Source organism: Erinaceus europaeus, chromosome 13 (genome assembly GCF_950295315.1).
Source record: "Erinaceus europaeus chromosome 13, mEriEur2.1, whole genome shotgun sequence".
NCBI classification, from domain to species: Eukaryota; Metazoa; Chordata; class Mammalia; order Eulipotyphla; family Erinaceidae; genus Erinaceus; species Erinaceus europaeus.
In genome coordinates, this window is record NC_080174.1 from 39,920,321 (window position 1) to 39,943,759 (window position 23,439).

At 40.6% G+C, this 23,439-nt stretch overlaps 1 non-coding gene and 1 pseudogene across 1 annotated transcript; both read left to right on the plus strand.

Annotated features, from left to right (window-relative positions):
- The first annotated feature begins 553 nt into the window (after positions 1-553).
- Positions 554-814, plus strand: LOC107522479 (small nuclear ribonucleoprotein G-like; annotated as a pseudogene).
- A 21,817-nt stretch (positions 815-22,631) lies between these two features.
- LOC132532518 (U6 spliceosomal RNA) lies at positions 22,632-22,733 on the plus strand. Its single transcript, XR_009544470.1, has one exon. It is a non-coding gene; the product is annotated as a U6 spliceosomal RNA (small nuclear RNA).
- Positions 22,734-23,439: the final 706 nt, after the last annotated feature.

The window sequence follows — 23,439 nt, forward strand, 5'->3', positions numbered from 1 at the left end:
TCAAATTCATCTACTTGAATGACTTAAGGAATATCTAGACAGGTTGCAGCAAAGGCTTGATTTCTAACTTCCCTATTTCATGAAATATATTTCAATACAAACAGGATGTGGGCTTTGAAGAAAAACAGGAGGTGGGTCTCAGGATAAATAGAATGGAGCTGGTACTGGAAAGAAAGCTCATTAAGCATGTGCAGCACTCAGGATCAAGCCCCAGCAACACATGGGAGGTGCTTTGGCAATGAAAGGAACCTCATTCATACCTGTGATATCTCCCTTCTCTCTGTTTCTCTCTCACCATCCATCAAAATGGAAAAAAAAAAAAAAAAGACCTAAAAAAAGGTGAAATAATGCATTGCACAAGGCCCTGGATTCAAAATAATAGGATGAAGTCTTAGGTCCTCAGGTCATCTGGCTTCTGGATAAGGATGTGTTTTCTGTTCATTTCTTCCTAAAACATAGCATATAACATACACTTTTTTGCAAAGCAGCAAAATAGGATTAAAGAATTATTTATTTTGGCGGGAGTGTAGAAGAAGCCACAAATTTTGTTTGGAAAGTGTCTTTAAGCTTGCAGAGTAGACACCATGAGCAAAGCTCATCCTCCCGAATTGAAAAAATTTATGGACAAGAAGTTGTCATTGAAATTAAATGGCAGTAGACATGTCCAAGGGATTCTGCAGGGATTAACCCATTTATGAGTCTTGTTCTAGATTAATGTGTGGAAATGGCAACTAGTGGACAACAGAACAAGATTGGAATTGTGGTAATACGTGGAAATAGCACCATCATTTTAGAAGCCTTAAAACGAGTATAAGCACAATGACTGTTCAACAAGAAGACTGTTCAACATGTCCCCTCTCCCACTGCAACTTTTCACTTTGTTATAAAAATTAGGTTATGTACATTTTCTTACTGAGTTTTGTTAAATAAACTTTTGTAATAGTCAAAAAAAGAATTATTTATTTGTCTAATCCAATATACTCATGTCAGCCTCCTTCAGGATCACAATTTATTTCCCTTTCCTCTCTTTTCCTCTCTTCCTCTTCCTCCTCATCTTTCTCAACCTCCTCTTCCTTCTTTTGTAAATACAGAAAGACAGAGAGAAAAAGAGTGAAAAAGACCACAGCTATGAAGCTGCCTTCAATGTGATAGAGGCCAAACTTGAACCCAGGACACACACATAGCAAAGCAGCATACTAACCACGTGAGCTATTTCACCAGTCAAGTTAGGGTCACAGTTTCATGAGGGAACTTTGTGGGGACAGACCTTTGATTGTGTCACTGTCAGTATCCTTGTTACAATGCTGTGCGATAGTTTTATAAGGTGCTGCCATTGGTGGAAGCTGGGTGAAGGATACAAGGAATTTCTTTGTATTATTCCTTATAACTGCATATAATCCAACAACCCCAAAAATTAAAATCTTAATATTTAAAAATAAATAAATATAACACCTGAGTGCCCTTTTCAAAACAGTCACCTGAGCTGGAAGACCTATTTAACAGATCGGGGGCGGGGGGGGTCTGGGGCTTGTTTTCCTTGGAAGTTTCCCCAAGAGTTTAAAACCACACAATTAAACTATTATTACAGTTCCTCCACTTAAAGTCAGAGTTTCATGTAAAAATATATCATAATCCAAACATCCTTGTGGACTCAGGGGGTTGGTACTACCCCCGTACAACCACCTCCTTCCCTACCCCGGCCTCCCATCAGAAAAGAAGAAAACGCATAAACAGACTGACTTGGGACATGATGGGGATGACTGGAGAGGAGACAATTCTTTCTCTCTTTCATGGTCTAAGGACATTCAACTATGAGACCCTCTTAATAGCATAGTTACTGGCCACAGTGACCAAGACTGGGATTAGAACCTGGCTTTCTGGTTCTGCCTTCTGGGGTTCAGCCAGGCTCTGGGCAGCCCCCCTGGATGTGTCATAATATTTTGAAATGGTTCTAATTATAACCAGGAAGTTTTTAAGCCTGTGGGTGGAAAGGAATGCCAATTCATGTAAGCGCAATTAGTACCACACAATAAGCACTACACAATAACCACCTCCCCCAAGTACTCTTGACCCAGTATTTGAAGGTGACAGATGGTGTCCGTATGGCCACAGGTGAAAAACCTTTGGAGAAGAACAATGGTGCTGAAGATTTCTGGAAGGCCAGGATGCTCTGCTTCCCTAAGTGTCACTGGAAGGCTAGGGGGTTTCCCTTCCCTTCATAATTAGCTAACTAATTCATCTCTTCTCATGTTAATGAATCAATGACAACTTTCAGAGTGAGCTAGGGGTCCCACAGCCTCTGTCTGCCACTCTCCCACCAGACTGGATGCCCTCCCTCTGAGTAGAGAGAGCTGTGAGCTACAGTTCCTGTGCCAGGTCACTTCACCACTGAGATGCTTGACAAGGAGGCTGAACTCCATGAAGCACCAAACAGTTGCTTCAGATACTGATGCTTCCTTCTTCCTGTGTGTCCAGCAGTTCCACAGACACAAACCATTGCAGAAGGCCTGAAGACAGGCACCTTCACAAACCAGTAGCCAGGAGTCCAGCCCCTAGGAGGAATTTCACTTCAGTCAGCCTTACAGAACCTCGGTCTCCATAAAGCCTTCCTGGGGGAGTTAGTGGAGGAACTAGGGGAGATGTTCTTCAGTGTATGGACACTGGATGGTGGTCACAGAGGTAGAAGCTGACTTCCAACTTCCCAGGACCTGCAAGCCTCTTGGTAGCTTTTTGTGCATCTCAGATCCTTATAGGTCTGAAACTCTCAATAGCTATTCAACATCATGTACTCAAACAATATTTAAGTATATGAGGCAAACACCCAAAAACCCCTGAGTGATCACCTCAGAGTATCAAACTACTTATGGGGCTAGGAATATTGGTATAATGGTTATGCAAAAGACATTCATGCCTGAGGCTTCAAAGTCCCGGGTTCAATCCTCAAAACCACCATAATCCAGGGCTGAGCAGTGCTTTGGTAGGAATAGATAAATAAATAAAACTATATATACAACGTATGTTACAGTAGTATAGTAATACCTATAGCAATCCAGAAACTAGATCTTTATCTGACTCAGTTCTGTACCTCAGAACTCTTTAAACTCCAATCATGGGTTGACCTGATATGTTTTTTGTTTTTTGTTTTTTTTTGCCTCCAGGGTTAGTGCTGGGGTTCGGTGCATACACTATGAATCCACTGCTCCTGGAGGCCATTTTTCCCATTTTGTTCCCCTTGTTGTTGTTATTATTGTCATTGCTGTTATTGTTGTTGGACAGGACAGAGAGAAATTGAGAGAGAAGGGTAAGACAGAGAGAGGGAGAGAAAGATAAGACACTTACAGACCTGCTTCACTGCCTGTGAAGTGACCCCCTGCAGGTGGGGAGCTGGAGGGCTTGAACTGGGATCCTCAAGCCAGTCCTTGTGCTTTGCATCACATGCGCTTAACCCGCTGCGCTACCGCCCAAACCCCAGTTGACCTGATATGTTACCAAGTTATTCCTACAAAAATTAAGAGTACCCAATCAAATATTTACTACTTAGACTTAGACACCTCTCCTACCCACCCCACCCCCGCACTTCACTCCCTCAATCACTTTATGTCTAACCTTGTCAGATAAAAAAGGACTACAAGTGGTCCAGGAAGTGGTGCAGTGGATAAAGCACTGGACTCTCAAGTATGAGGTCCCAAGTTCAATCCCCAGCAGCACGCGAACCAGATTTCTGCTTCTTTCTCTCCTCCTATCTTTCTCATTAATAAATAAATCTTTCAAAAAAAAAAGGGGTGTGGCCAGTTAGTGGCGCACCTGGTTGAGCACACATATTACAATGCACAAGGACCCAGGTTCGACTCCCTGGTCCCCACCTGCAGGGGGAAAGTTTCATGAGTGGTGAAGCAGTGCTGCAGGTGTTTCTCTGCCTCTCTTCCTCTCTAGCCTCCCCTTCCCTCTTGATTTCTGGCTGTCTCCATCCAATAAATAAATAAAGATAATTTTTTTAATTTTAAAAAAGAACTATAAAAGTTGGATAAGGGCAAGAGGCTGGCTCTTTAATGATGGCCTTTTTGGTCAATACAAGGCCACCCCATCATCTGGGGTTCTATTCAGGAAATCCTTTGATTCCCACATAGATATGATGGGCCTAGTCCTCTAATAGATCCCTCTCTCCACCGTCACTGGTTACTTCCATCAGGAATATCATAAGCCCTCTACAGGACCTTGCCCTCAATGTAGAGCAGCAATGGTAAGCATTGCCCCACTCTCCCTAAAAACAGATTGGATCAGGCAACTCTGTCACTCAAGGAAGACTGGTCCTGAAATAAGTGCAGCCTGAAATGCTCCCAGCTGTGACCATTAACTATGGACTTAGACTGACAGGGACTCAGAGGTTACATAGGCTCCTATGCTAAATATGAATAGACATGGGCCCTGGGTCAGGTTGGTGGAGTTAACATAGGCTCCTATGCTAAATATGAATAGACATGGGCCCTGGGTCAGGTCGGTGGAGTTAACAGTTAATGGTATTTATATATTTTCTTCATGGTTGAGAGCTACTCTCTGCCCTTATCCAGCTTTCTAGTTCTATTGTCAACTCTGACACCATCTTCCCAAACAATACTTTTAGCCCACCTGTTACCTATTGGGCTCAGAGGCAAAAATTACTAAGGTCATGGTCCCCTTGGAACATACCTAAAATAGACTTCTACAGTAATTAAAAAAGAATAAAAATCTTCACACAGCTTTGTCTAGGGTTTTAAACAAATGGAAGGTTTATTACGTCAAGCAACACCTCCACTCTAAAAACAAAAACAAGCAATACAAAAAGAAAGAAAAAGGGAAAGGCAAGAGTAGACAATTATTAAAATAAGCTGTCAACCATAAATTCTAGAGATAGTGGGAAAAGAGAGGGAAGGAAAGGAGAGAGACACTGGGAAAGAGAGAGAGGGAGAATGAGTCTGTGCTCTGAGTCAGACTTCTTCTCCAGGATAATTCACAAATGAGTACCAGTTAATAAAAAAGAAAAAAGAAGGGGCCAGGTGGTGGCCTACCTGGTTAAGCGCACACACTACAGTGCACAAGGACCCGGGTTCAAGTCCCTGGTCCCCACCTTCAGGGGGAAAGCTTCATGAGCGGTGAAGCAGGGCTGCAGGTGTCTCTCTGTCTCTCTCCATCTCTATCTTTCCTTCCCCTCAATTCCTCTCTGTCTCTAGCCAATAATAAATAAAGTTTAAAAAAATAATTTAAAAAAGAAAAAGTAGTGAAAGGAAAGAGATTTTTTCAAATCAGCTTTAAGGAAAGAAAAAGAGAAGTGGAGAAAACAGAGAGAGGAGCAAATTCCTTCAACAATGTGTTGTACAACCAATCACATATCAATGGGAAAAGCAGCAACAGCTAATTTTGCTCAATGTGGAGAGGAGGGAAAAGAGACAAGCACTAATAATAATAATAATAATAACATTGTTATTATTATTAAATAAAAATCCCTAACAGTCTGCAGAATGAGCCAGTACAGACTGGCTCCAAACAGCCTCATCCCCTTCCTAAACCAAGGTAAAATAAGCAATTACAAGAAGTAACTATCAAAAAAACTCAAGTGGTAGCTGAGAGAGACAGGTAGTTTAATCCAGGCAAGACTGGCCTGATTGGTCAGGTATTCTGTCACTCAGATAGAGCTCCAGCCTCCTTTAACATGCTTTGAATGACACTCCTTTGAATGACATCCCTGCTGATCCAGGAATCTTTATAATGTAATAATCTTGGGGCCGGGTAGTGGTGCACCTGGTTGAGTACACATGTTACAATGCACAAGTCCCTGGTCCCCATGTTACATGTTACAATGTTCAAGTCCCTGGTCCCCACCTGCAGGGAGAAAGCTTCATGAGTGGGGAAGCAGTGCAGCAGGTGTCTCTCTGTCTCTCTTCCTCTCTATCCCACCCTTCCCTCTCAATTACTGGCTGTCTCTATCCAATAAATAAATAAAGATAGTAAAAAAAATTTTTAAAAAGAAAGAATCTCTATCAGAGTCCTACCAGGAGTAGCTGGTGGGATTGGGAAGTAGCAAAACAGAAGACTCCAGCCAAACGTTTTTGCTTTGTCCTTTTCAGCCACTGTTTGCCAGCCCACATATGGGTTACAGGACTCTTCTTTAGTTCCTGTCTGCCCACCCAGTGCACCCCTAACCCCCGACTGACCCAGAACTCCTGCCCTTACCCTAACTTCCCAGTTTTGAAGCAGCCTTCTTGCAGAGCTCAGGCCAGGTGTTGTCTCCAAGTTGGCATCTTGGCTCCACCTCCTGGGAGGTTTATTATGTCATGGTTACTTAGGTACTGTAAAATAGGCAAAGGGGTGAAGATTGGCCAGTCATGATGGGCAGGAGCCCTGAGTCTGTAAGTCTATAAGCCAAGCAGAGCTCAGCTACACGTGTTCAGGTCCTGGGGAGAATGAGAGAAAGCAAAGGCCTCAGGAACAGAGAGAAGGAGCAGAGACCAGCTACCAAGGCTCAGCTACATGTGTTTGGGTCCTGAAGGAAGCAGAATGGTGGGGACTGGGGAGAAGGAACAAAGTGAGCAGGAACCAAGAGCACACAGGAACAGAGTCATTTCTGGCAGACACTCACTTAAATAACTTCCAACAACACACCAACAATCCTTTATGAGTTTGTGTAAGTCCCTTGTATGTTTGTCAGCTGTATGCTAACTATGCTCATGTCCCAACAAACTTCCTAATTTCATTTGCTCTATTCCTACCTTTGGGGTCCTATTTATTAAACAATTTGTCCTGCTTTATATATTACCTCCTTTCAGCCACCAACTTGCAGACACTGTTATGATGCCATCCTGACTGAGCAAACACTTCACCAATGTGTCTTTCTTCTTCTAGCGTTTGCCCTTCTTCCGTAGCCAGTTGACTGGCTACCAATGTGTCCTGAAATCTCACCTCTCCAGAGCCCAACCTCACTAGGGAAACACAGAAACAGGATGGGAATATGGATCCATCTGCCAATGTTCATGTCCAGCAGAGAAGCGACTATAGAAGCCAGACCTTCCATCTTCTGCACCCCATAAAGAATTTTAGTCCATACCCTCAGAGGGATAAAAAATAGGGAAGCATAGGGACCAGGTGGTGACACACCTGGCTGAGCATACATTACAATGTGTAATGACCAGGTTTCAAGCCCTTGCTCCCCATCTTCAAGGGAAAAGCTTTGCAAGTGATGAAGCAGTGTTTCAGGTGTCTCCCTGTCTCTCTATTACCCCCCTCCTCTCTCAATTTCTGACTGTCTCTACCCAATAAATAAATAAAGATTTTTTAAAAGAATAGGGAAGCTTCCAATGAAGGGGATGAGAGACATGGAACTCTGGTGGTGGGAACTGTATGGAATTGTACCCCTGTTATCTTACAATCTTACAATTAGTCATTATTAAATCACTAATACATTTTTTTCAAAAAAGAAAGAAAACTAACAGTGTCTGTTTGCATGTTCCGCCACACATAAAGCAATAGCCTATCCTCCATTCAGAATGCTATGTTTTATTTTGTTTTTGTTTGATTGGTTGATTTTGCTTTTCTGAAGGCAAGGGAAAGAAGCCACAGTTTAGAAGCGTCCTTCAGTGTGGCGGGGATTGGGTTCAAACCTTCACTGCACACATGACAAAACAGCACAGTGAGCTATTTTTCTTGCCCAAGGGCTGTGGTTATGGAAAAAAAGCTTTGCATCGAAGTAGCCCTGAGGTCAGGTCCCTGCTCTATCACTTCTTTAAGTCATTTTTTATTTGTGATAATAGTGGTTTATGAAATTGTAAGATTAGTGGGGCTGGGCGGTGGCACACCCAGTTAAGCGCACATGGTGCAAAGTGTAAGAACTGGCACAAGGATCCTGGTTGGAGCCCCTGGCTTACCACCTGCATGGGGTCACTTAACAAGTGGTGAAGCAGGTCTGCAGGTGTCTTTCTTTCCCCCCTATTTCCCCCACCTCTCAATTTCTCTCTGTCCTACTCAATTTTTAAAAATGGAAAAAAAATGTCCTCCAGGAACTGTGGATTCATAGTGCCAGCACCTAACCCCATCAATAACCCTGGAGGCAAAAAAAATAGCATTGTAAGATTACAAGGTATAGTTCCACGCAACACCCACCACCAAAGTTCAGTATCCCACCTCCCAAAGATAACCACCATAGTTCTCACAAAGTCCTGGAGACAATTTGTTTACTCCTGGTTTTTGTTGTTGTTGTTGTTGTTGTTGTTCATTTGCTTTACTTTTTCAAGTTCATGTGTTTCAGTTCTCTTGATTCCACATATGAATAAAACTATCCAGTAGTTAGTTGTCTTTAACCTCTACTAATTTCACTTCCAGTTCCACATTCCACCACCTTCCACCAATTTTTTTTTTTTAAACCAGAGCACTACTTAGCTCTGGCTTATGGAGGTGTGGGGAATTAAACCTGGGACTTAGGAACCTCAGGCATGAGAGTCCTTTTGCATACCCATCATGCTATCTACCTCCACCCACCCATTATGTACCAAAGGATACAATATCATCTTTTTTTATTGCAAGGTGGTATTTCATGGAGTATATATCCCATAACTTCTTTAGCCCATTATTTGTTGATAGGCATTTAGGCTGCTTCCACTCTTTGGCTATTGTGAATAATGAAGCTATAAACATAGGGGTGCATATGTTTCTTAGAACTAGTTTGACTGTCTGTTGAATAAATGGCACTGTTTCTTTCGTTGGAATATTCTCACAACCATTTTTAATGACTATCACAATGGTACCAGCTTACTGTTAATGAATGCATCTTGGCAGGTACAGCACCAAGATTTTTATACATACTGTTCTATCTAGTCCTCACAACTGTTGGGTGAAGTAGGAGCTACCTTTATTGCACAGCTAAAGACATTGGGGTAGAGTTTCTTAACCCAAAGCCACATGAGCAGTAAGCAGCAAAGTTGGGATTCCAACTCAGGCTCAGGCAGGTCCAGTTCTCAGATTAATGCTTTCTCAGTTCATGCAATGAAGTATTTTGTTTTTAATATTCATGGCTTTTCTATCAACTTCAGTATCACTTTATTGAGGAAATGCTGATTTACAGGGTTGTTGCTTTCATGAGGTTGTATTTCCACATCTCCCCACAATAGTACATTTCACCCTCCACCAACTGTCATCCTTTTCCATCACAGGGTCTTAGATCCCCAACCTCACCTTCCTGTTCCTCCCTTGCAGGGACGGTAAAGGAGAACAGAGGGATGTGAATCTTTTTTCTAAGTCCTGAATGCTCAGGTGATGTTTAAGCATGATGCCTAGAGATGGGGTGGCTGCAAACCTGGTAATGAGCTTTCTGCCTTCCCTAGCTCCATGATACACTGAAGCAGCACACGCTGCACCACCAACCCTGGACCTTGAGGCCATGCCTCTTGCACCACTCCCCTCCCGATAGCTATCGATCGCTATCAAGTGTGGCCACTGGGGGACAGGGCAGCATGGTAGTTTATGATTAGGTTTCAGACTCTGACAAATCAAGAGAAGCTGTATTTCAATCAGGATGTTGTGCTAAATACTCTTTAGACCTCCAACCAAAAATAATCATGGCAGCTAGGGGAAAAAATATATTTAAATTACATCAACCTACTCTCCAAAAAGTAAAGCATATTCAGAGACATGAATGGGGCTCTGAAGTGACAGTAAGTGCAGACCAGAGACAAAAACCCTGATCCCATCTTACGTGAAAGATTCTAATAAGAGAAACTCCATCCACATAAAACCCAAAAAAGTTACACACTGGTGTCATGGTGAACTAGAACAAAACCTCTGTTCTCTACTCTTCAGGACTACAAGGAAAATTGCTGGAACTGAACCATGGCAATGAATGGAAAGGGGGAAATGTCTCTTAGAATTTGCAGCTACAAGCCAACCTTAATAAGAGGGTTTGCAGCCTGAATTCACTCCACTTGGGTGGTCCAAGAAACCAAGCCAAGAAGTGGTCTCAAGCCACAGACTTCTGGCAGAAGTCAACACAAATCCCCTATAGGTGTCCATCTTCAACATAGCTCCAACAATACCAAAAGGTAAAAGGCAGAATTATAAATTTACAGTCATAATTGCAAAATATATAAGGAAACCAGGTAATCATGAACAAGAGGCAGCAAATGAAGCAGGTAGTAGATTCTGATCTACAAAGATCTCAAACACTGAAATTATCATAGAATTTTAATTTATCTTGACATATTTAGTGATTTTTTTGTTGTTGTGTTGTCACAGGGATCAACTTTTTCAGACAGAAAAAGTAGAAAGACTATGAGATACGAAAGACAACATCGCATTATTAAAGCTTTCCCTAGGATAGTAAGGGCTGAGCTAAACCTGAGTCATGCACATGACAAAGCAGACACCCAGGTGAGCTATTTTTCTGGCCCTTATGACATTTTAAAAAGGTATTGAAAATATAAATAGAGAGTGAAAAAGTATTTTTTATAAAAAAGAATTGTTATAAAAATATAACTTCATCCAGAGTCGGGGCTACGGAGCAGCCAGATTCAGTCCCCCACAGAGCTGAACAGTGCTCTTGAAAAATAAAGAAAAAAAAAACAGCTATATTGAAATAAAAAGACAAATCAAATACACATGTATATAGCAAAGAGAGATTAAAATGCATGGAGAGAGAATGCTGTGAAAAATTATAACATATATCTAATCATGTTTACAAAAAGAAAGTAAAAAAAGAATATGATAAGAGCCAGGTAAGTGGTACCTGATTCAGTACACATGTTACAATGCACAAGGACCTGGGTTCGAGCCCCTGGTCCCCACCCACAGGGGGAATGCTTTGTGAGTTGTTAAGCAGGGCTCTCTCCCTCCCTCTCTATCACCCCCTTCCTTCTTGATTTCTGGCTATCTCTATCCAATAAATAAATAAGCATAATTTTAAAAAAGAATATGATAGAGGCAATATTTGAAAGCATAATGGTCACTGAATTAACCATTAGTTCTAGAAATGTTTTACAAATAATGAAATAGTCACAGATTGAAGACTTAAAAAAAAATCTAAGCAAAGGTTGAAAATTCACCAGCTGTTTGATTATTAAAATCACATGACCATTTTTAAAATTTCTTTATTGGGGGATTAATGGTTTGTAGTAAAATGGTTTGCAGTAAAATACAATAGTCTGTGCATGCATAACGTTTCTCAGTTTTCCACATAATAATACAACCCCACTAGGTCCTCCTCTGTCATCATGTTCTAGGACCGGAACCCTCCCTCCACCCCCAACACCAGAATCTTTTACTTTGATGCAATACACCAACTCCAGTCCAAGTTCTGCTTAGTGTTTTCCCTTCTGATCTTGTTTTCCAACTTCTGCCTATGAGTGAGATGATCCCATATTCATCCTTCTGTTTCTGACTTATCTCATTTAATATCATATAACGATTTGGTAAGAATCAAGGTTATGGACACAAAGTTCTAAGCTTTGTGGAAGGGAATTTCCTGGTACTGGTGTATCCGGAAGCCCAAGGAAGAACAAATGGATTTAATGAGAAAGGCCTCAATAACTTTAACCAGTCCTTAAGTCAGCCCTACCATGTGCCCCCAACTTTGCTGGCTCTATCTACTTCATTGTGAACTGCCTTTTACCACTGGTAATAGTGTAGAAGGCCTGATAGGTCCTACTGGGCCAGTTCTAGCTTCACATTCCCCAGAAAACACCAAGGAAACCATAGCTCAAAACTGTCTGGAAATAAAGAGGTGAGCAGAAAAGAACCAGGGAGGAGATGAAAGTACTTCCCACGGTCCAGAAAGGGAAAAACAAATTGAGGGAACGAACTTTTGCTAGGACTTTCCTCTTTTCTTTTAAACATCATTTAAATGTTAAAAATATCATGGGGCCAGGCAAGAGCATACCAAGTAGATCACACATTGCCATGTGTAGGGACCTGGGTTCAAGCCCCCACTCCCCACCTGCAGGAAGAAATTTCCATGAGTGAGGAAGCAGCATTGAAGGTATTTCTCTCCCTCTCTGTCTCCTCATCCCTCTCAGTTTCTGTCATATAAAAAAAAAACAATTCTAAGGAAAATAAAAAGAGCCAAAAAAACATTTTATGGTATTTTTAGATCCAGCAAATGAAAATATTAAGTCTCTTAATTAAATTTAAATTCAGACAGACAATGAAGGTCTTTTTTTCTTTATTCTTTTTTCTTTTAAATTTTTTTTATCTTTATTTATTTATTGGATAGAGACAGTCAGAAACTGAGAGGTAAAGGAGTGATAAAGAGGGCGAGAGACAGAGACACCTGCAACACTGCTTCACCACTGGCAAAGCTTCCCCCCCTGCAAGTGGGGACCGGGAACTCAAACCCAGGTCCTTGCATACTGTTAACATGGGAGCTCAACCAGGTACACCATCACTTGGCCCCAAAGAAGCTCTTTTTAAAGATTTATTATGTATGAGAAAGAGAGAAGTGAACCAGAGCATCACTGTAGCACATGTAGTACCAGGGTTCAAACTCATGACCTGACATTTCAAAGTCCAATGCTTTATCCACTGAGTCACCTGAATTTTTTTTAATTATCTTTGTTTATTTATTGGATAGAGGTAGCCAGAAATCAAGAGGGAAAGGGGTGATAGAGAGGGAGAGAGACATCGGCAACACTACTTCACCACTTGTGAAACATTCTCCCTGAAGATGGGGACTGAAGGCTTGAACCTGGGTCCTTGTGCACTGTTACTAAGGCTCTCAACCAGGTGTGCCACAACCCAGCCCCCTGAGCTTTTTTTTAAGTGTAACACACTCTGTATAATATTTACGACTTACTATAAAATGTATTTATTATTTATATCAAATTTAAATTAAACTGGACATGCTACATTTCTTCCAGCAACTGATACCTAGGAATCTCATAATGAAACTGGAAAACACCAAGAAAAAGTGAAGTTCATTAACACAAACAAAAAGAAGATGCAGAGTGAAAAGTGCTCAAGAGATGGAACAGCAGCTATGTTTCTCTCCTCTCTTCCCTCAGGTCAACTAGGAATACCAAAGGAGACCACCTGGGACCACAACAAGACAGGACTAGAACAACTTCAGAAACCCACCAAATTCCCAGTGAGTGCAAATACGTGTGGCTCATGGACAGAGAGGAGACTAGAGAGAGATTAAGTGGCTGGTAACAGTCCGGCAGTTTACCAGTTGAGACACCACCTCCAGTCTGCTTCACCAACAAAAAGATGGCTGAAGGGAGTAGAGGACTCCCCTGAGACACACCAAATGCATGGCTACTACCTTCATAATCTGGAGCAGCAGCAGGGAGGCCCTGTGCTAACACCAGGGGACAGAGAACTAACCAGGAAACTAAGGAGATTTATACCTTAGTGGCCTAGCAGTGGGGCTGTGAGAGTCTCTTTGCATAACCACTGGATTATCTCTGCCCCACCCTGCTTTATCTCTTGGTCTGGAGTCAGTGATTAAGCTAAGAAGCCTACTTAATAGCTTAAAAGCTCTCAAACTTGAATAACCTACAGAGAAGAAAAAACACAAAAGAGGCTTTTAAACCACTGAGCTGCAACTCAGGGATTAAAATATTATTAAAACAACTGTCAATTTCCACAACTGGAACCCTTTAATTACCTTACTTAGACACAAGTCAATCCAGGCAAGAGTAATCAGTAATTTGAAAAGCACTGAGAGAAGAACCTCATAACATACTATAAAATGGTTAAACCAACAAGAAGAAATATTGGAGAATGAACCAGGACAAGAGTCTAGCTAAAAGCCCCCCAAAGGTTGAAACACATAATAATGAGTTCAACATTACATCCAAACACTAGTTAAGGAAATAATCACAGGAGTGAGTAAAGAGTTTGAAAGAATTGTCTGGATTTCATCTTCTTCTAACTTACTGTTTGCATAGAAGAATGCCACTGACTTTTGAATGTTAATTTTGTAGCCTGATGATTTCCAAATCTTCTTGCTGGATTCCTTAGGTTTTTCTATGTATACTATCATGTCATCTGCAAATAGGGAAAGTTTGACTTCTCTTCCAATCTATATGCCTTTAATTCCTTGCTCCTGCCTGATTGCTATGGCAAGAACTTCCAACACTATGTTGAATACTAATGGTGATAGTGGGCAGCCCTGTCTAGTACCTGATCTTAGGGGAAATGCTTCTAGTTTTTCACCATTGAGTATGATGTGGTCTGCAGGTTTACTATATATAGACTCCACTATATTTAGGAATTTTCCATATATTCCCGTTTTTTGTATGGTTTTCATCATAAAGGGATATTGGATTTTGTCAAAGGCTTTCTCTGCATCTATTGATATGACCATGTGGTTTTTGGTCCTGCTTTTATTGATGTGGTGGATCACATTGATTGATTTGCATATATTAAACCAACCTTATATCCCTAGGATAAACCCGACTTGGTCATGATGAACAATCTTTTTAATATACTGCTGTATCTGGTTAGCTAGAATTTTGTTCAATATTTTAGCATCTATGCTTATCAGAGATATTGGTCTTTAGTTTTTATTTTTGGTTGTATCCCTGTCTGCTTTTGGTATCAGAGTGATGTTGGCTTCATAGAAGCTAGAAGGGAGTATTCCAATGTCTTCCATCTTCTGGAAGACTTTTAAAAATAGAGGTATAAACTCTTCCTTGAAGATTTTATAGAATTCATTTGTAAAACCATCTGGTCCAGGACTTTTATTTCTGGGAAGGTTTTTGATAACTGTTTCAATTTCATTAGCTGTGATAGGCCTGTTCATATTATCTAGTTCCTCTTTATATAATTTTGGAAGTTGGTAGGTATCTAGGAAATTGTCCATTTCTTCCAGGTTCTCTAGCTTGGTGGCATCAATTTTTTCATTGAAACCTCACACGATATGTTGAATTTCTACGGTGTCTGATGTGATATCTCCTCTTACATTTATGATGCAATTTATTTGGGTCTTCTCCCTTTTTTTATTTTGTGAGTCTGGCTAAAAGTTTGTCAATTTTTTCACTCTTTCAAAGAACCAACATTTACTTTCATTGATTTTTTTTTTTTTTGTGATCAAAGCACCACTGTATTCAGACATCCTGTGATTTTCTTTTAATTTTTTTTAAATTTTTTTTTTATTTAAGAAAGGATTAATTAACAAAACCATAGGGTAGGAGGGGTACAACTCCACACAATTCCCACCACCCAATCTCCATATCCCACCCCCTCCCCCGATAGCTTTCCCATTCTCTATCCCTCTGGGAGCATGGACCCAGGGTCATTGAGGGTTGCAGAAGGTAGAAGGTCTGGCTTCTGTAATTGCTTCCTCGCTGAACATGGGCGTTGACTGGTCGGTCCATACTCCCAGTCTGCCTCTCTCTTTCCCTAGTAGGATGGGTCTCTGGGGAAGCTGAGCTCCAGGACACATTGGTGGTGTCTTCAATCCAGGGAAGTCTGGCCGGCATCCTGATGACACCTGGAACCTGGTGACTGAAAAGAGAGTTAACATACAAAGCCAAACAAACTGTTGAGCAATCATGGACCCAAAGCTTGGAAAAGTGGAGAGGAAGTATTAGGGAGGTACTCACTGCAAACTCTAGTATACTTCTGCTTTCTTACTTTGGTGCCATACTCCAAACTCAGTCATTTTCTGCTTTGCGTTTCTACTTCTTTTTTTTTTTTTTTTACATGCATAACATTTCCCAGATTCCCATTTAGCAATACAACCCCCACTATTTCATTCATCATTTTTCATGGACCTGTATTCTCCCCACCCACCCACCCACCCCAGAGTCTTTTACTTTGGTGTAATACTCCAATTCCATTTCAGGTTCGACTTGTGTTTTCTTTTCTAATCTTGTTTTTCAACTTCGGCCTGAGAGTGAAATCATCCCATATTCATCCTTCTGTTTCTGACTTATTTCACTCAACATGATTTTTTCAAGGTCCATCCAAGATCGGCTGAAAACGGTGAAGTCACCATTTTTTACAGCTGAGTAGTATTCCATTGTGTATATATACCACAACTTGCTCAGCCACTCATCTGTTGTTGGACACCTGGGTTGCTTCCAGGTTTTGGCTATTGCAAATTATGCTGCCAAGAACATATGTGTACACAGATCTTTTTGGATGGATGTGTTGGGTTCCTTAGGATATATCCCCAGGAGGGGAATTGCAGGGTCATAGGGTAGGTCCATTTCTAGCCTTCTGAGAGTTCTCCAGACTGTTCTCCACAGAGGTTGGACCAATTGACATTCCCACCAGCAGTGCAGGAGGGTTCCTTTGACCCCACATCCTCTCCAGCATTTGCTGCTGTTACCTTTTCTGATGTGTGACATTCTCACAGGAGTGAAGTGATATCTCATTGTTGTCTTGATTTGCATTTCTCTGACAATCAGAGACATGGAGCATTTTTTCATGTGTTTCTCGGCCTTTTGGATCTCTTCTGTGGTGAATATTCTGTCCAATTCCTCGCCCCATTTTTGGATGGGGTTATTTGTTGTCCTGTTGTTGAGTCTGGTAAGCTCTTTATATATGTTGGTTATTAAACTCTTATCTGATGTATGGCATGTAAAGATCTTCTCCCATTCTGTGAGGGGTCTCTTGATTTGGGTAGTGGTTTCTTTTGCTGTGAAGAAGCTTTTCAATTTGATGTAGTCCCATAGGTTTATACTTGCCTTAGTCTTCCTTGTAATTGGATTCGTTTCATTGAAAATGTCTTTAAAATTTATGCGGAAAAGAGTTCTGCCAATATTTTCCTCTAAGTATCTGATAGTTTCTGGTCTAACATCCAAGTCCTTGATCCACTTGGAATTTACTTTTGTATTTGGTGAAATACAGTGATTCAGCTTCATTCTTCTGCATGTTTCAACCCATTGTTTCCAACACTATTTGTTGAAGAGACTCTGCTTTCCCCATTTAATAGTCTGAGCCCCTTTGTCAAAGATTAGATGTCCATAGGTGTGGGGGCTCACTTTTGGCTCTCAATTCTATTCCACTGGTCAGTGTGTCTATTCACGTTCCAGTACCAAGCAGTTTTGATGACAATGGCCCTATAATATAGTTTGAGATCTGGCAGTGTGATGCCTCCAGTTCTATTCTTTTTTCTCAAGATTGTTTTGGCAATTCTAGGTCTTTTCTGGTTCCAGATAAACATTTGTAGCATTTGTTCTATTCTCCTAAAAAATGTGCTTGGGATCTTGATGGGGATAGCATTAAATTTGTAGATGGCTCTGGGTAATATATTCATTTTGATGATGTTAATTCTTCCAACCCATGAGCATGGAATATCTTTCCACTTCTTTGTGTCTTTTTCAATTTCTTTGAGTAGTGACTCATAATTTTCAGTATACAAGTCTTTCACTTCTTTGGTTAGGTTTATTCCTAGATATTTTATTGTTTTTGTTGCTATAGAAAAAGGAACTGATTTCTGGATTTCAATTTCTTCTAACTTAGTGTTTGCATAGAGGAATGCCACTGACTTTTGAATGTTAATTTTATAGCCTGACACATTACTGTATTGCCTGATGATTTCCAAAAGCTTCTTGCTAGATTCCTTAGGTTTTTCCATGTATACTATCATGTCATCTGCAAATAAGGAGAGTTTGACTTCTTCTCTTCCAATCTGTATTTCTTTAATTCCTTGCTCCTGCCTGATTGCTATGGCAAGAACTTCCAACACTATGTTGAATAGTAATGGTGATAGTGGGCAGCCCTGTCTAGTACCTGATCTGAGGGGAAATGCTTCCAGTTTTTCACCATTGAGTATGATGTTGGCTGTAGGTTTGCTATATATAGACTCCACTATCTTCAGGAATTTTCCATTTATTCCTATTTTTTGTAGTGTTTTGATCATAAAGGGATGTTGTATTTTGTCAAAGGCTTTCTCTGCCTCTATTGATATGACCATGTGGTTTTTGGTCTTGCTTTTGTTGATGTGGTGGATCACATTGATTGATTTACATATATTAAACCAACCTTGCATGCCTGGGATAAACCCCACTTGGTCATGATGAACAATCTTTTTGATATACTGCTGTATCCGGTTGGCTAGAATTTTGTTCAATATTTTCGCATCTATGTTCATCAGAGATATTGGTCTGTAGTTTTCTTTTTTGGTTGTGTCCCTGTCTGCTTTTGGTATCAGGGTGATGTTGGCTTCATAGAAGCTGGCAGGGAGTATTCCAGTGTCTTCAATCTTCTGGAAGACTTTTAAAAGTAGAGGTATTAGTTCTTCTTTGAAAGTTTTGTAGAATTCATTTGTAAAACCATCTGGTCCAGGACTTTTATTTTGGGGGAGATTTTTGATAACTGTTTCAATTTCATTAGCTGTGATGGGCCTGTTCATATTATCCACTTCCTCTTTACTTAGTTTTGGAGGTTGGTAGGTATCTAGGAAATCATTCATTTCTTCCAGGTTCTCTAACTTGGTGGCATATAGTTGTTCATAGAAGCCTCGCATGATATGTTGAATTTCTGCAGTGTCTGTTGTGATATCTCCTCTTTCATTTACTATCCGATTTATTTGGGTCTTCTCCCTTTTTTGTTTTGTGAGTCTGGCTAAAGGTTTGTCGATTTTGTTTACTCTTTCGAAGAACCAACATTTACTTTCATTGATCTTTTGTATGGTTTTCCTATTCTCAATGTTATTTATTTCTGCCCTAACTTTAGTAATTTCTGTCCTTCTGGTTGCTTTAGGGTTCCTTTGTTGTTCTTCTTCTAGGTCTTTAAGATGTGCAATCAGGCTGTTTATTTGTGCCTTTTCTTGTTTCCTAATGTGTGCTTGTATAGCTATGAACTTCCCTCTTAGGACTGCTTTAGCTGTGTCCCAAATATTTTGATAGCTTGTGTCTTCATTTTCATTGAACTCTCAAAACATTTTGATTTCTTCTTTGATTTCCTCTTTGACCCAGAAGTTGTTAAGAAGTGTACTGTTGAGCTTCCACATTTTGGCACTGTTACTAATCTTTTGTTGATTGTTAAGTGTTAGTTTAATTCCACTGTGGTCTGAGAAGATGCTTGGGATGATTTCAGTGCTCTTGAATAGGCTGATGCTGTCTTTGTGGCCTAACATATGGTCTATCCTTGAGAATGATCCATGTGGATTTGAGTAAAATGTGTATTCCAGTTTCTTGGGATGAATGACTCTGAAAATGTCCAATAGTTCTAGTTTATCTATCTCTTCATTTAGCTCCCTTATGTCTTTACTGATTTTCTGCCTGGATGATCTGTCAAGTTGAGATAGTGGGGTGTTGAAGTCCCCTACTATGATTGTGTTACTGTTAATATATTGCTGTAGCTCTTTCAGTAGAAGTTTGATGTATTTAGATGGCTTCTCATTGGGTGCATAGATATTAATAATTGTTAAGTCCTCTTGATTGACTGATCCTCTGAGCATTAAGTAGTGTCCATTCCTATCTTTTTTAATCTTATCTATTTTAAAGTCTATCATGTCAGATATGAGAATAGCTGTTCCTGCCCTTTTTTGTGGGCCATTGGCTTGAATGATAGTTTTCCATCCTTTCACTTTAAGTCTGTGTTTGTCTTGTTGCGTTAGGTGAGTTTCCTGTAGACAACATATTGTTGGGTTGTGTTTTCTGATCCATCTTCCTACTCTGTGTCTTTTAATAGGTGAATTCAAGCCATTCACATTTATTGATACCAAAGATTGAAGATATTTTAACGCCATTCTTGTAGAGTTTTAGAGTGTTTTGATATATGTTCTATTTGTGGTGGTCTGGTTGTTTATAGGAAACCTTTCAGAACTTCTTTCAAGGCAGGCTTGGTGATGGTTGCTTCCTTCAACTGTTGCTTGTCTGAGAAGGTTTTGATGCTTCCATCTAGTCTGAATGACAATCTAGCAGGATATAGTATTCTTGGCTGAAAGCCTTTCTCATTGAGCACTCGATAGATATCTTGCCATTCTCTTCTGGCCTGTAGTGTTTGTATGGAGAAGTCTGCTGCTAATCTTATGACATGTCTTGGTGTCTTTAGGTCTGGGTTAATTCTGTTTGGGACCCTCTGGGCTTCTTGCATCTTTATGTCTTTGATGTTGTCTAGACTAGAGAAATTTTCAGCTATTATGGCCTGGAGAACGCTTTCTTCCTCCCCTTCTCTTTCTTCCTCTGGTAGGCCAATAATGCGTATATTGTTTCTTTTGAAGTCATCCCATAGGACTCTGTTGTTGTTTTCAGCATCTCTTAATCTCTTTTTGAGATCTCTTACTTCTTCTTTAGTTGTCTCTAATTCATCCTCAATCTTGCTAATTCTGTCTTCAGCCTCATTGATTCTATTCTCTCTGCCCTCTACTGCTTTCTGGAGTTCATCTATTTTGTTGCCCTGCTCTGATACTGTTTTAGCTTGTTCAGCTAGTTGCCTTCTTAGCTCAGCAATTTCAGCTTTCAGCTCTCTAATAACCATGAGATTATTAGAATTTTCTTCCATATTCTCATTTGTTGTTCCTGCAGTTCTGATTACAATTTTTTCAAATTCGTTACTCACTCCTGTTATTATTTCCTTAGCTAATGTTTGGATGTTGAACTCGTTGTTTTGTGCTTCGCCCTCTGGAGGACTTTTAGCTGGACTCTTGTCCTGGTTCGAGTCTCCATTATTTTTTCTTGTTGTTTTAACCATTTTATATAAGTTAACAGTTTTTTCAATCCCTGAGTTGGAGTTCAGTGGTGTAAAAGCCTTTTTTTTTTCCCCTGTAGGCTATGGTAGCCTGAGGGCTTTTAAACTATCAATAGGCTTCTTGGCTTAATCAATGACTCCTGACCAAGAGATAAAGCTGGGTGTGGCAGAGATAATCCAGTGGTTATGCAAAGAGACTTTCACAGCCCTTCAGCTATGCCACTGAGGTATAGGTCTTCTCCTGAGTTTCCCGGTTAGATCTCTGTACCCTGGTGTCCCTCCCTGTTGCTGCTCCAGATTCTGAGGGTAGTAGCAATGGAGACTCAGAGTTGTACTTGGTGAGTCTCTGGGGAGTCCTTTCCTCCCTTCAGCTGTCCCCTTGTTGGTGGAGAAGACTGGAGGTGGTGTCTCCACTGACAAACTGTTGAACTGTTAGCAGTCACTTAATCTCTCCTTAGGCCCCTCTCTCCTCTCTATCACCAGCCACGCGTGTTTGTACTCACGGGTGATTTACTGGGTTCCTGTGGTCATTACAGTCCTGTCTTGTTTTCGGTCCGGATGGTCTCCTTTGGTATTCCTAGTTGATCCGGGAGAGGAGAGGAGAGGAGAGAAAGCGATCTGCTGCTCGTAGCTCCGCCTCCGGAAGTCGAATCTCTCACTTTCATTGATTTTTTATATGGTTTTCTTTTTTTCAATGTTATTTATTTCTGTCTTAACTTTAGTTATTTCTATACTTCTGGTTGCTTTAGGGTCCCTTTGTTCTTCATCTTCTAGGTTTTTAAGATGTACAGTCAGGTTGTTTATTTGTGCTTTTTCTTGTTTCCTAATATGTGCTTATATGGCTATAAACTTCCCTCTCAGTACTGCCTTTGCTGTGTCCCAAATATTTTGATAGCTTGTGTCTTCATTTTCACTGAACTTTCGAAACATTTTGATTTCTTCCTTTATTTCCTCTTTGTCCCAGTATTTGTTAAGGAATGTACTGTTGAGCTTCCACATTTGGGGACTATTACTAATCTTTTGTTGATTGTTAAGTGTTAGTTTCATTCCACTGTGGTCTAAGAAGATGCTTGGGATGATTTCAATGCTCTTGAATTTGCTGATGTTGTCTTTGTGGCCTAACATATAGTCTATCCTTGAAATGACCCATCTGGACTTGAGTAAAATGTGTATTCCAGTTTCTTGGGATGAATGCCTCTGAAAATGTCCAATAGTTCTAGTTCTACTTCCCCAAATAGGTTGAACTTAGCTTCTCTCTTTAAAGATGGGTTGAGTAACTCTAAGTGGACAAAAGGCTAACCAATGCTCCTCAAGATAATGTGTGGTCATCAAAAACAAGAAAAGTCAAAAAAGACAGGAGAGAAGGCCAGCATGACAAACAAGAAGCCTGTTGTGTTCTGGACAAATACTGGGGAGATAGCATAATGGTTATGCAGAAAGGCTTTACAACTGAGACACCAAAATCCCAGGTTCAATCCCCAGCACCACCAGAAGCCAAAGTTTAATAATGCTGGGGGGGGGGGGGGAGGCACAGAGTGCATGAAAAAAAAATCTCTGAAAACATACACTTGCCAGGCTAGCTTCGAAGCAGTAGACAGATGACTAGGGACACAAAGCTGAACGGAGAAACTATATTTCTTTATTCACAAGCCAATGATTCAAAAAACTAATCTAATCTAATCACCACACAATTCTGTCCTCCATCTTTCTCCTCCAGCAGCAGCAACAGGAACTCAGGAAGTACCTAGGGTAGGTGGCGGGCGGGGAGAAGAAAGAAGCGCGAAACTAGCAAAGGCTAAACCAAATCTCCCGGAGGCAGGGGGAGTGAGACCAAACCAATGTAACAGAATGACCATGTAAATAGACCACAATGTCAAGCAATGTAACAGAAGGGATCCCAGAAGCAGAACTAGAAGCATACTAACATACACTAGTGTCCCAGGGGTTCTGATAGGTGCTGGCAACACAGAGAAGACACATTTCCTACATTTTGAATCTGAATGCAAATTATTTAAATGAGCCTTCCAGGCAGGTTTCAGCAACACATGTACTAAAACAGGAACAATACAGGGAATGTTATCATGGCCCCCGCACAGGATGACACTCAAATTTGTAAAGCACTGAACATTTCCCGTGTTTAATAGGCATAGAATTTTCATTTTATAAGATGAGAAATCTATAATACTCTGTTGCACAACAGCAAATACAGTTAACACTATTGAGCTACATGGTCAAAATAGTAATAATAATTAAGGGGGCATGCAATAGTGCACCAGGTAGAATGCTTGAATCCACAGAGGAGAAGCTACACAAGGGATGAAGCAGTGCTACAGATGTCTCTCTCCCTCTCTATTTTTCCCCTCCCCTCTCAATTTCTCTGTCCTAGAAAATAAAAGGGAAAAAAATGGCCACTGGCAGCAGTAGATTAATTATACAGGCACCTAGCCCCAGCAATAACCCTGGTGATGATTAGAATAATAATATTAATAGTAAATGTAAATATCTGGGAATATAAAAAGGAACATCCTGCCTCTTCGGTCTCTTTGGTCTCAGTGGCAGAAGCAAGATGATAAAGAGGCCGTCAGCATTTGGAAAGCATAGCTGTGCTGCCACTGCAGCTCCAAGGACTATCACCTGAAGAAGTTCACCTTCAGCAAGTTTGGCTACCCATCCAAGAGTAAGAGAAAGTATAACTGGAGTGCCAAGGCTAAGAGAAGAAATATCACCAGGACCAGTCAAATGAGGCACCTGAAAAGTGTATGCTGCAAATTCAGGCATGGATTCCATGAAGAAACGACATCCAGACTCAAGAGGGAAGTAGCTGCAACATCCAGTTCA